Genomic DNA, 12,458 nt, shown 5'->3' on the forward strand with positions numbered 1-12,458 from the left:
TGAAGCACTAACGATATACCATATAACACTAAATAATGTATCTCTAGTTATATGAGTTAGCACAGAGCTTCACACACTGAAGCCCGCCGAACCTACCTAGTGTGCTGAATGAAGTGAACCAGAGATGAGGTAATATGTGGCATTATGGAATTAGGGAACTATTTCTGCGCCACACATTGTATATGATTGGCTGGCTGGTAGGTAGACTGGTGTTCTGAAGCCAATGGCTGTTTGTGGATCACCCACAGTGCTAGCTTTGAAGCTCTGCGCCAACCCATATCACATAATACACAGTACTAGGTGAAGATTTTTCCATCCAGAAACATTTTGAACAAAATGCGAGGCATGTCTGGGTGCGAGTTTCCCTGTCAATTATATTCAATATCATAGTAATTAGGCCTAGATTTTCCTTCCCATTTTAACTGCAGCAATGGAACTGAAATGTCCATAATCACAAGGTGGGTGATAAATGACAGATTCAGAATCACATTTATTCAGCAAACACGTTTATATAACCACCCTCCCTTCCTTCAAACCCACCTCTTCAATCTCACTTTCACCTAATAATCATCCTCCCTCCATCTCAAGACTCAAGCTTTACATTTGAAATCATTTATGTTTTTATTGTAGATATTTCTTTGTTATGTTTTACTCTATTCTGTATTTATTAAATAATTGTATTGTGTGTGTGTGTGTGTGTGTGTGTGTGTGTGTGTGTGTGTGTGTGTGTGTGTGTGTGTGTGTGTGTGTGTGTGTGTGTGTGTGCAGGGGCGTAGCTGGGGGGGGGTAGCTTAGGATGATTCCAAGGGCTCAGCACTGGGGGGGGGCCCACATTTTTTTTTTTTTTTTTTTTACTAGACATCACTCAGGTGTATTATTGATGCTCTCATTGATACTATGTTTGTTTCTGAAGTGTGTGTGTGTGTGTGTGTGTGTGAGATATATATAGAGAGAGGGGGGGCTTTGGTAGACTATTGCATTGGTCCATTCATTGAAGATGAACGCAATGCGACATCCTTTACTAGGCTCACCCACCAACAGTGCAGGTGCTGAACTGCTGATCCGAATGTATAGGTAAAAACCATATTATGCGTTTGCATCAATAAAAAAATGGCCAAAAAAAATTCCGCTTACGCGCGCTCGCATTCACTGGGGGCCTACAAATACATTCTTTCATGGGGCCCAGAATCTGGAGCTACACCCCTGTGTGTGTGTGTGTGTGTGTGTGTGTGTGTGTGTGTGTGTGTGTGTGTGTGTGTGTGTGTGTGTGTGTGTGTGTGTGTGTGTGTGTGTGTGTGTGTGTGTGTGTGGCTATTTGATTTGAATGTATTATTATTATATCCCAGAACGCACCACTCTCCCCTAATGTTAGAAATCAGAGAGAGAAAAATAAATGGTAAATGTTGCATTTATTATAGTGCTTTTATCCAAAGCGCTTTACAATTTGTTCCTCACATTTTTACCCATACTCACACATTCACACACCGATGGCTGAGGCGACCATGCAAGGTGCCAACCTGCTCATCGGGAGCAGTTAGGGGTTAAGTGTCTTGCTCAAGGACACTTTGACATGCTGCCCGGGAGGAGCGGGAATCAAACCGGGAACCTCCGGATTACCAGACGACTGCTCTACCTCCCAAGCCACTGTCGCCCCCAACTCTCTGAATTCTGAACCCTCCAAATTGGGATGTAAAATCTGCTCCATTGACAATGAATGGGGCTCTGACTTTATGAGGCCATAGTGTAAAATGTTTGTGTGAGCTCTTACACCCATATGAAGGTTAGCAATGATAGAATATAAACCTAACTTTGGTGTAAGAGCTCACACAAACATTATAATATGGCCTCATAAAGTCAGAGCCCGATTCAACGTCTATGGAGCAGCCCCCCAAATATTACATCCCGGTGGAGGGAACACGGATTCTCTCTGATCCCTAGCTTTAGGAGAAAGTGGTGCGTGTTCACAAATACTGACTGAACTCAATGTGGATTCTTAGAATGGTCGTATTGGGTGTTTTTTTCTCTCTCTCTCTCTCTGCCTGTGTGTGTGTGTGTGTGTGTGTGTGTGTGTGTGTGTGTGTGTGTGTGTGTGTGTGTGTGTGTGTGTGTGTGTGTGTGTGTGTGTGTGTGTGTGTGTGTGTGTGTGTGTGTGTGTCTCTCTCTCTCTCTCTCTCTCTCTCTCTCTCTCTCTCTCTCTCTCTCTCTCTCTCTCTCTCTCTCTCTCTCTCTCTCTCTCTCGCTCTCTCTCTTGTGTAGGTGCAGCTCCAGCTCCTGACAAGCCAATTGAGGCCACCTGTCCACACTGTCTCTGACTCCCTGACACAAGACCCTGTTTTTCCATTGGTTTTGTTATTTTTACTTGTGTTTTGTATGTCCTTTTGCAAAATAAATGTTCACTATTCTTGTTGCACCTAGATCGGTGTCGTGTCCATCATTGTGCTGTGGCTTGTCGAGACGGTTGTAACATAATGGGTGATTATCTGATTATCTGAAATAATGAAAAAAATAAAATCTAACCCTAACTAACCTTACTGTCATGCACATGTCCTAATAAACTAACCTACACTGTAACACGCAACACTTTGATGAACATTGTTACTCAGCTGATAAGAGTTGTACCCTTCCTGATGACCTGTCGTACAGAACTTGTAAGTCGCTTTGGATAAAAGCGTCAGCTAAATGACAAAATGTAAATGTATAATGGGGAGTAGGTGAGTTACTTTTCTATCCCTAGACCTACGTTTTCTATTTTGTTTATTAGTTAGGAGGTCCATGCGTTGTTGCCACATGAGGTCGATTTTAGTTTTTTCTTTGTTAAAATAAGTGGTCTACATGCTAAAATAATAGCTTTGCACTCCCGACAGCCATCACTGACATAGAGTGTTTGGTCAGTAACATGGGTCTCTCAGTCCCTCCACTCTGCAGTAAACACTAAATCCATTTTCTGGTATCCCATTCCCACATTATCGAATCAGGAGAGTTGTGGCATTCGCTAGCTTTTGTTCTTCACATGTGTGAATGTACTATAGGGAGTTGGAGCAGTTTTAGTTATTGTTCTGCAGTTTCTGTTAAATGCTAGGCTGTACTTGTGTTCTTCTAGAACGTGTGTAACCCTGATTGGACTGGCAGTTTCAGCAGGAGGTGCCAGTGATTATGCTTTCATTTCTGTTTGAGTGAGCTTTGTGTGTGTGTAGTTGCATGTTTTTAGCAGGGACTGCATATTGTATAACCTACTTAGTTTCTTCTCAGTGGGGTAAGATTAGTGGTGTAGTGCTCGAGTTGTCCCGACTCACGCAATGGTAGTGGTATTGTTAATGCTATTTCTATACGAGTATGGCTTGAAATCGTTTTTGAGTAACTGCTACTGTAGTCAGCCTAGTGCTTTGTAGATTTTTTATTGCTTGCTTTTGTCATGTTAAAATGGCACCCCATCAGGGTGTCGGTGATATGGGTGTTGCTATGGATGATAGAATGATGGATAATAGAACAAGCAAATAATTGGTGTGTATACATAATTTGTCATATACTAAAGTTGATTTGTTGCTTAATTGTGCACTGTTGAGTCTGAGCTTGAAACACAAAAATGTCATTACCTGCAATGCCCCTGGCCTGTATTGTTGTGTATACTTGACAAATAAAGAACTTGAACTTGTTCTATTATCCATCATTCTCATATTCATATATATATATAAATATACAGTATATAGTGTTACTATTTGTGTTGCGTTGGTTTGTAGCTATCTAGTGAAGCCGCTTCTGTGGGGAGAGTTTATTTTCTGGGCTGCCTTTCTGTACGTTCCTGTAGTTTTGCTATTATTTCTTGTAATTTCCCCCAATCTATGGAGTTTGATTTGCAGGGGTTTAGGGAAGCACCTATGATGGAGCAGTTTTCTGATTGTACGAAACCACAGCAGGGCATGACATTAACATATCGAGATTGCTTCGAGTTCTTGTAAGAAAGATGAAAATAAGATATTTACTGCACTTCAGAAGGGAGTACTGAAGAGCCAGCCGTAAGTGAGTGTTGCAGTGATTGGGGAATGTATAAAACCTATTTAAAATTTGGAACTGATTTGAAGGGAAGGGCGGGGGTGAGACTGATTGGAGAAACGGGGGAGGTGTATGCATGTATTATGCTGAAAGACTATTCGATGGAGTATGGGAGGGAATGGGTGGTTTTGCCATGGGTGCTTTTCTGGTTTGCTGTGAGCCATGTTCTCTTCATCCTTCCTCCTTGAACCTTGAATCACAGACACTGCCCTTAGCAAAGCAGGTAACCCAACCCCCGGAAGGGATGTAATTCCATTGGATAGCTTTAGAATATAAACTTAAAAAATGTGAAATAAAAAATAGTTTTAAGCAAATGTGTCCTTGAAACAAGTAAAATAATCTAGTTTTAAGCAAATTAGATTTCTTGAAATAAGTAAAAATATTGTGGGAAGTGGGAAGGGATTCCAGAAAAGGTATTTTCTGTTTACTGCAGAGCGGAGGGACTGAGAGACCCATGTTACTGACCAAACACCAAACATAATTATCAGTGATGGCTGTCGGAATATAGAGTTTTTTTACTCAAACTTTACTCAAACTTAACCAAAAAGCACCACTTACAGCTCCTTTTAATGTGGAACTGACAGAAGGCTACCAAGAGTTCAGCCCTACCACAGCAAACCACCCGACCAGTGAGGAGGCCCCAGAGGAGCGAGTCCTGCCCCCCGGAAGAGTGGGATCCCTGCACCTTACCTGATCCCTACTCTGAGGGACATGCAAGTACCTTTTACCATGTTTAGGGAGGTCTAGCGCTTTTCTGCCGTCACCCAAAATATATCTAAATTGCATATTCCACCTCAGATGGTCTACAAAATAATAATAATGTAAACATTACTTTTTTTTTTACAAAAAATTATAAGATTCCACACTGTTGTAGTTGAGACATGGGGCAACATTTGAATGAAAAAAAACAGACGCCATTTTGACAGGCATTTCTCCAAACGTTTCAACAAATCATCAACCGACAAACACCATTGTGTGTGCACAGGGGTTGGCTACAATTTGAGTGGTGAGTCTGGGACTTTTTGTGAGGGAAGTGGCCCGAAAATGGAAGGAGCCGAACCTGCTTTCTGAATACCATTGTGGGTGGAGCTCCCATTCGATTACATTACGGCAAAAACATTTGACCACCCTAACGTTGAATAAGAATGAGGATCAGTTACCGCCGATCACTCAGATTCAGATTCAGCTTTATCGTTGCATCTTCGTCATATTCACATACAAAAAAGAGCTAAATTCTTGGGTCATGCCCCCTCTACCTACAGCAAGGCAATAAAATACACAATAAAACAATACAATATACATAAACACAATAAAATGTGATGTATGAGAAAGTGACAGTGCTGGTGTGATTGGTATTAAAGTGCAACAGTAGAATAAAATCAACGTAACATACTTTAAAATACTTAAAATACATAAATACAACACACAATACAATCAGAATGACTAAATAGTATTGATGAGTCTGATGGTGTGATGATAGTATGAGTCCTTGAGCCTGCTGGACCTGGCTCTGAGGCTGCGGTAACGCCTCCCAGGAAGCAGCAGTTGGAACAAGCTGTTGTTGGGATGGCTGGGGTCTTTTATGATCTTCCGGGCCTTGCTGATGCACTGGCTGTTATAGATACTGTATCCTGTATGCAGGGGAACTCGCAGCCGCTGATAATCTTTTTTGACGTCTTGACAACTCTCTGTGTTGCTCTGTGGCTGTGAGTGGTGCAGTTCCCGTACCATACTCTCCTCTCTGGCCTCCGTTCTTCCTCCCAACGTCAGGTGCTAGCTTTGAGGTGGGTGGGTTGGACGATGGTGGCAGTTGCTTAGTTATTATTATCTGCTCTTGTGACCATGTACATGTCACAAGACCATGTTCTTCTTGTTTATGTATGTTTACTGTGTTTTTTGGAGTTCTTATTATCTGCTGTAACATGAATTGGGACATGCTAATAAACTTGACCTTCTTTTTATTTTTTATATATATATATCTTTCCCCCCTCCTTTTTCTTCCGTTTTTCTCCCATCCCAATGGTAGTCGTTATGCCAATTCCCAATCCCCTTCCTGGTCGCTGCGCACTCTACCGACTACAGTCGGTCTGGGAGAGTGGAGGCTATCACATGCTTCCTCCGACACATGTGTAGCCAATCAACCGCTTCTTTTCACCTGGCAGCGCAGACTCTCACTGAGAGGGTGTAACGTGTGGAAGGATCACACTACCCCCCTTAGATCCTTTCCTCGCTGAGCAGGCGCCCCGACCGAACTGTAGGAGTCGCTGTTTACAACAACCAGGACCCACCCACCGGCTTTCCCACCCTCTAACACTGCCAATTGTGTTAGTACGACGGCCAGCCAAGCCGGAAGCAACGCAGAGAGCTGGGCTCGATACCAGTATCTCCTGCGTTGGTGGCGAGCGCCTTGCCCACTGCGCCACCCAGCCGCATAAACTTGACCTTTTGATTGATTGATTGAATACTTTATTGACTTTCTTCTTCTTGTCGTGTCCACAAGACAGTCAATTACAAGGCTTGGCTAGATGTGGTTCAACCACAGCTGAACACATCGCTTTCCCTTCTCATTGAACTCTGCCAAGTCAGATGCTGTGCTGGGCTGTTCAAGCAGGGGGCATATCAGGAGGTGCTGTATGGTCTGTGTTTCAGTGCCACAATCACACACAACGTCCCCATCATTTTTAGTATCCCCATTTGGCGAGAGTGGCTTTTGAACGTCCAACACCAGATCTTATTCTGTTTAGGCATTTCCACACTGCATAGTTGGTGTCTGCTCCAGGGGGCAGTGCCTCGCACGCCTTTAGCTCCATTGTTGTTGCTGGTGACACAACAGTAAGACAACATTTGAACAATAACAATGGCATAACGCTGGTCAAATGGATAGGACACAATAAAGCCATGGCTTGTTTCCACTGTGGTCCATTTACATTGCTGCTGAGCCATGATTTTAGGGCGGATAAAAAATCTTGACCTTCACCCCTTTCACCCCTTTCCCCACCTCACTGCTGAAGCCAGGCTGGTGACTGGCCCACAATATGTGCCAGGCCTGAACCAAACTCTGTGTGTGTGTGTGAATACAAAGCGACATCGCTAAGGGCATTTTCTCCTCTCCCCACTCTCTCTTGCTCTCCTCCCCTCCGCTCTGGGGGAGGGGGGGCGAGACGGACTCAGGACAATGGAACAATTATCCCACCGTGACTCTCTTTACAGGAACGGCTTGACACGATGGTGTGGAGGACATGAAGAAAAGACACCTGTGGTGCTGCATTCAACTGAGCTGGAGCCCGCTGTCCTCCTAACTACTGTGGTGCTGCATTCACCTGCACTGGATCCCAGGGGGCCTGCTACTAACTACTGTGGTGCTGCATTCACCTGCGCTGGATCCCGGAGGCCTGCTACAGTAACTACTGTGGTGCTGCATTCACCTGCCCTGGAGCCCACGGTCCTCCTAACTACTGTGGTGCTGCATTCAACTGCGCTGGAGCCTGAAACTCAGCCATGTTTTAAACTGATGTTAGGATTAAGGTTATTGGTCGTTGCATTTTATTTAAAAAAATATATAAATAAATTAGCATTCTAAAAAAATGTTGTTCAAATAATTGTGTTCCCAAAACAAACCCATTAGGATAGCAGCTAATTAGGCTGTGGTGTATGGTATTGTTCATTGTTGAGGGACCTTTAAGTGTAGTGAAAGGTTTTCTCTTTAATTGAGTGTGCTGTGCAAATTCGCTTTGTTTAGTAGATCTCTCCCGTACAAAGTGTGCTGTGAAGATTCTCTTTAACGAGTGTACTGTATTGTGCTGTGAAGATTATTTTAAGTATATGGTAAAAATCCGCTTTATTGAGTGTACTCATTGCAAACTTGTGTTTCTTTGGTTGTTTTACAGTTGGGTGTTGTAGAGCATTGTGCTAGTCTGATACACAAGCTTGAGACGTGACGGCCCCCGTACTACTCTGACGTCACTCAGGAAGTAAACACCGGTCAGGTTAGCAGCATATAGCACTAGACTGTATCGTGTCTTCCCTGTAAGATACTTGTATTAAATACCCATCTACGCTCACCTGCCTACCTCTCGTTCTTTCTACATGGTGTCAGACGTTGTGGACACAGTAGTCAACCCGCATCCGAAAGTGAAAAGCGAAGGTTTAGGAGGTAGCCTATAACTAGGATATATAACGCGCGAGGAATAACGTGCAAGGACTCACGTTCAGCATGGCGGAAGGATTCCGCAAACCGGGCCCACTCGTGTTTGACAGCCATGTTGCGGAGAACTGGAGAATATTCGAGCAAGAGTATGATATATTCATTGCTGCCGCACACTATGACAAACCGCCTCGCTCTCAAGCCTTCATCTTGCTAAACCTGGCTGGCTCGGAAGCCATAGAACGGGAACGGGCATTCGTGTATGGACCAGCCCTGTACGATGGAGACGACGAGCAGGGAGAAGAAAAAGTCCCTGCACAATCAAGAGAAGACCCGGAGTGCTTGAAGAGGAAATTCTGTGAGTTATGCAATCCACAAACAAACGTCACTATGGAAAGGCACAAGTTTAATACAAGGAGCCAGAAACAAGATGAGACTATTGAAGCCTACAGTATATGTCAGTGATTTAAAAATCAAAGCAAAGAGCTGTCAATTCGGAGATTTGCGCGAAGAGCTAATCAAAGATAGACTTGTGTGTGGCATAAAAAAATGATGGCATGAGGAAGCTACTACTCCGTGACAGCAGACTAACTTTAACCAAGGCAGTGGAGACATGTCAGATCCACGAAATGACAGAACAACACACTAGGACACTGGCTGCACCAAAGCAAAGCACAACCAACGTAGATAGCCTACGGCACAGAATGAAAGAACGTGTTTACAAGAAAAAGCCAAATACAGAGCACTCAACTCGGTCCATAGCCAGCTGCAGCAACTGTGGAGGCAGCCACGAGCCCAGACGAGAAAGGTGCCCTACATTCGGCAAACAGTGTCACGGATGTGAGAAAATGAATCATTTCAAGCAGTACTGCAAATCCACTCCAGGGAGTCACAGAGACAATCCACAGCACCAATACAGAAAAAAGCACGCTGTGAACCAGATTGACAGAACAATATCGTCAGGCGACAGCGACGATTCGTTCTACTGTGATGGGGTCACAGTAGCGACAAACACAGTCGATACTGTGGGATCACCAGCGACACAAAAGAGTGAAATATTCTGCAGAGTCCAGGTCCACAGAATCTCTGTCGAGCTCAAAGTGGACACCGGAGCCAAGTGCAACGTGATATCTCGCAAAACGTTCAACCAAGTGAAATACAAAGAGAGAGTGGATCGCTCCAGGACAGCGAGGCTGGTTGCCTACGGAGGAAATGAAAATCTCAAGAAAGTCCTCGACAGAGCATGTGAAGTCAACTTACGGCTCAACTCCAAGAAATGCAGGTTCAGACTGAAAGAAGTCGGCTACATTGGACACCTGTTCACAAGTCAGGGTCTAAAGCCAGACCCATCAAAGACGCAAGCGATCAGCGAGCTGCCTGCACCAGAAGATGTAACAGCTCTGCAGCGATTCCTCGGCATGGTAAACTACTTGGCCAGGTTTGTCCCAAACTTCAGTGAAATCTCAGCCCCCTTGCGACACCTAACGCACCATGACACGGAATGGTGTTGGTACAAGCAGCACCAAGACGCATTTGACACACTGAAACAGTGTCTCTCAAACCCACCCACACTGATGTACTACGACGTCCGCAAGCCTGTCACACTCACGTGCGACGCTTCCCAGTATGGCCTAGGCGCGGCGTGTCTACAGGACGGTGTCCCAGTCGCTTATGCATCCCGCACCTTGACGGAGACGGAGAGGCGATACGCACAGATCGAGAAGGAGCTTCTCGCAGTAGTGTTCGCGTGCTCCAAGTTCAACGACTACATATACGGAAAGCACATCCTAATCGAAACAGATCATCAACCGCTGGTCACCATCCTGTCAAAGCCCCTACACACGGCTCCAGCCAGACTGCAGCGTATGATGCTTAGACTCCAAAGGTACGATTTTGAGCTGAGGTACAAGAAGGGAAAGGACATGTATCTCGCGGACACGTTGTCACGTGCTCCCAGACAATCCACAGACCGGCTTAGTGGTGAAAAGACAGACTTTGAGGTCATGGCAGTGAGACACATTTCCTCATCACGTCTGAACGAGCTCAAGGAACACACAGAAAGGGACCCAACCCTGCAGAAAATATGCAACATCATCAACCACGGATGGCCTGCGAGGGAGTCGACGCTGCCGGCAGGGGCTCGCCAATACTTTGCATTCAGAGATGAGCTCACAATCGACGATGGCGTCATCATGAAGGGCTCAAGAGCCGCCATTCCCAAATCACTGCAAATGGACTACATCACGATCCTGCACAGAGGCCACCCTGGCACAGAGTCGACCAAGCGCAGGCCGAGGGACATTGTGTTTTGGCCTGCCATGGCGAAGGATATCGAGGGGAAAACGGCATCATGCCACGTCTGCAACAGCACAAAACAACACCAACAAAGGGAGCCATTCAAGCTGCATCCCATTCCAGACTTACCGTGGTCAACCGTGGCGACCGACATCTTCGAGTGGAATGGACGTCACCACCTAGTGCTGGTCGACTCATACTCAGGTTGGTTCGAGGTGGACCTGCTGCGTGACATCACATCCAACACAGTGATAACAAAACTGAAAAAACACTTCGCTGTGCATGGAGCCCCACACAAAGTAATATCGGACAACGGGGCCCAGTACACAAGCCAGTGCTTCAAGGAGTTCGCCTCGGCCTGGGACTTTGACCATGTGACCAGTAGCCCGGAGTTCCCGCAGGCGAATGGACTAGCGGCGAGAACTGTGCGCAGCGCAAAGCAACTCATGGAGAGGTCCAGACGGGACGGAACAGACGTCTTCCTAAATCTGCTCAACCTCCGTAACGTTCCACGTGACCAGTCACTTGGGTCACCGGCTGAGCGGCTCATGTCAAGACAGACACGTACCACCCTACCCATCTGCAAGACACTACTGGTTCCTAAGGCGAAGGACAACAAGATGATCAAAGCACAGCTCGAGAAGAAATGCAGCATTCAGAAGTCGTGCTATGACGGATCAAGCAGGCCCCTCCAGCCACTGGCCCAGGGACATGTAGTGAGGTTACAGACTCCACGTGGATTCGACCGGATGGGCACAATCAAGAGCATCTGTAAGGAACCAAGGTCCTACGTCGTGGAGTCAGAAGGAGGAGAGTACAGAAGGAATCGGAGACACCTTCTTCCCGTCTCGGAACCGGAACCGCCACAGGGTGACCTCAGCGACCCCTGCGACCCCGATATCACTCTCCAACCTCCGACTGGCCAACCCGAAGGCAACAGTCACCCTGTCACCGAGAAGGCAGACGCTCAACAACACGCCCAGATACAAGAGACTGTTCAAAAGACTAACCCGCAAACTCAGTCTCCGTACATCTCACGGGCAGGCCGCGTCTGCAGACCAAACAGGAGATATAATGTAGTGTTTGTCACAAGGACTGTTCGAAAAAGAAAAAGAAAAAAGAAGGAGTAATGACTATACACCTGTTGTGTATTACCACTTGAAGTACAGTTAACCTGTGGTTTGTTCAAATAGCCACATGCTAGATATTAGTAGTAATCACATTCATGGCGTAATTTGTTATAGCCTACTAGCCTGTAGAGCATTGTTAGTATTTACATTAGAGCACAACTTAAGAGGAAGGATGTAGAGCATTGTGCTAGTCTGATACACAAGCTTGAGACGTGACGGCCCCCGTACTACTCTGACGTCACTCAGGCAGTAAACACCGGTCAGGTTAGCAGCATATAGCACTAGACTGTATCGTGTCGTCCCTGTAAGATACTTGTATTAAATACCCATCTACGCTCACCTGCCTACCTCTCGTTCTTTCTACAGGTGTGTTGGTGTTGGCCACCTACTTGAGTGAGCAGAGAGTGTCTGGTCACGTCAAACCTGACTGTTATGCTCTCGGTAAAAAGCAGGAGGCTGTTAAGCCTGTAGGGCTGATAGGTACCGTACCATTTGTCTTTTTCTTTCTTTTACCTTTATTTAAACCGGCAGGTCAATTAAGAACAAATTCAATATTTTCAGTATTCCATGTCAGTTGCCTGTAGAGACTGGTCCACTAAAGACAGCCATGAGCATGAAACCTTATCTTATGGAGGGTTCAGTAGCCATCTCTCAACAAGCCTCTCCCAATTTGTAAATTATGGGATACAGCAGCCACGCAGTCTTTGTTGTCTCTGAGAAATCCTCTACTGTAGGGCTGCTCGATTATGGCAAAAGTCATAATTACAATTATTTGGATTGATATTGAAATTACGATTATTAAAAACGATTACTCGTTGATTTGAGAACGTCATATGATT

This window comes from Notolepis coatsorum (assembly GCF_963971535.1).
Source record: "Notolepis coatsorum genome assembly, chromosome: 6".
Taxonomy (NCBI): Eukaryota; Metazoa; Chordata; class Actinopteri; order Aulopiformes; family Paralepididae; genus Notolepis; species Notolepis coatsorum.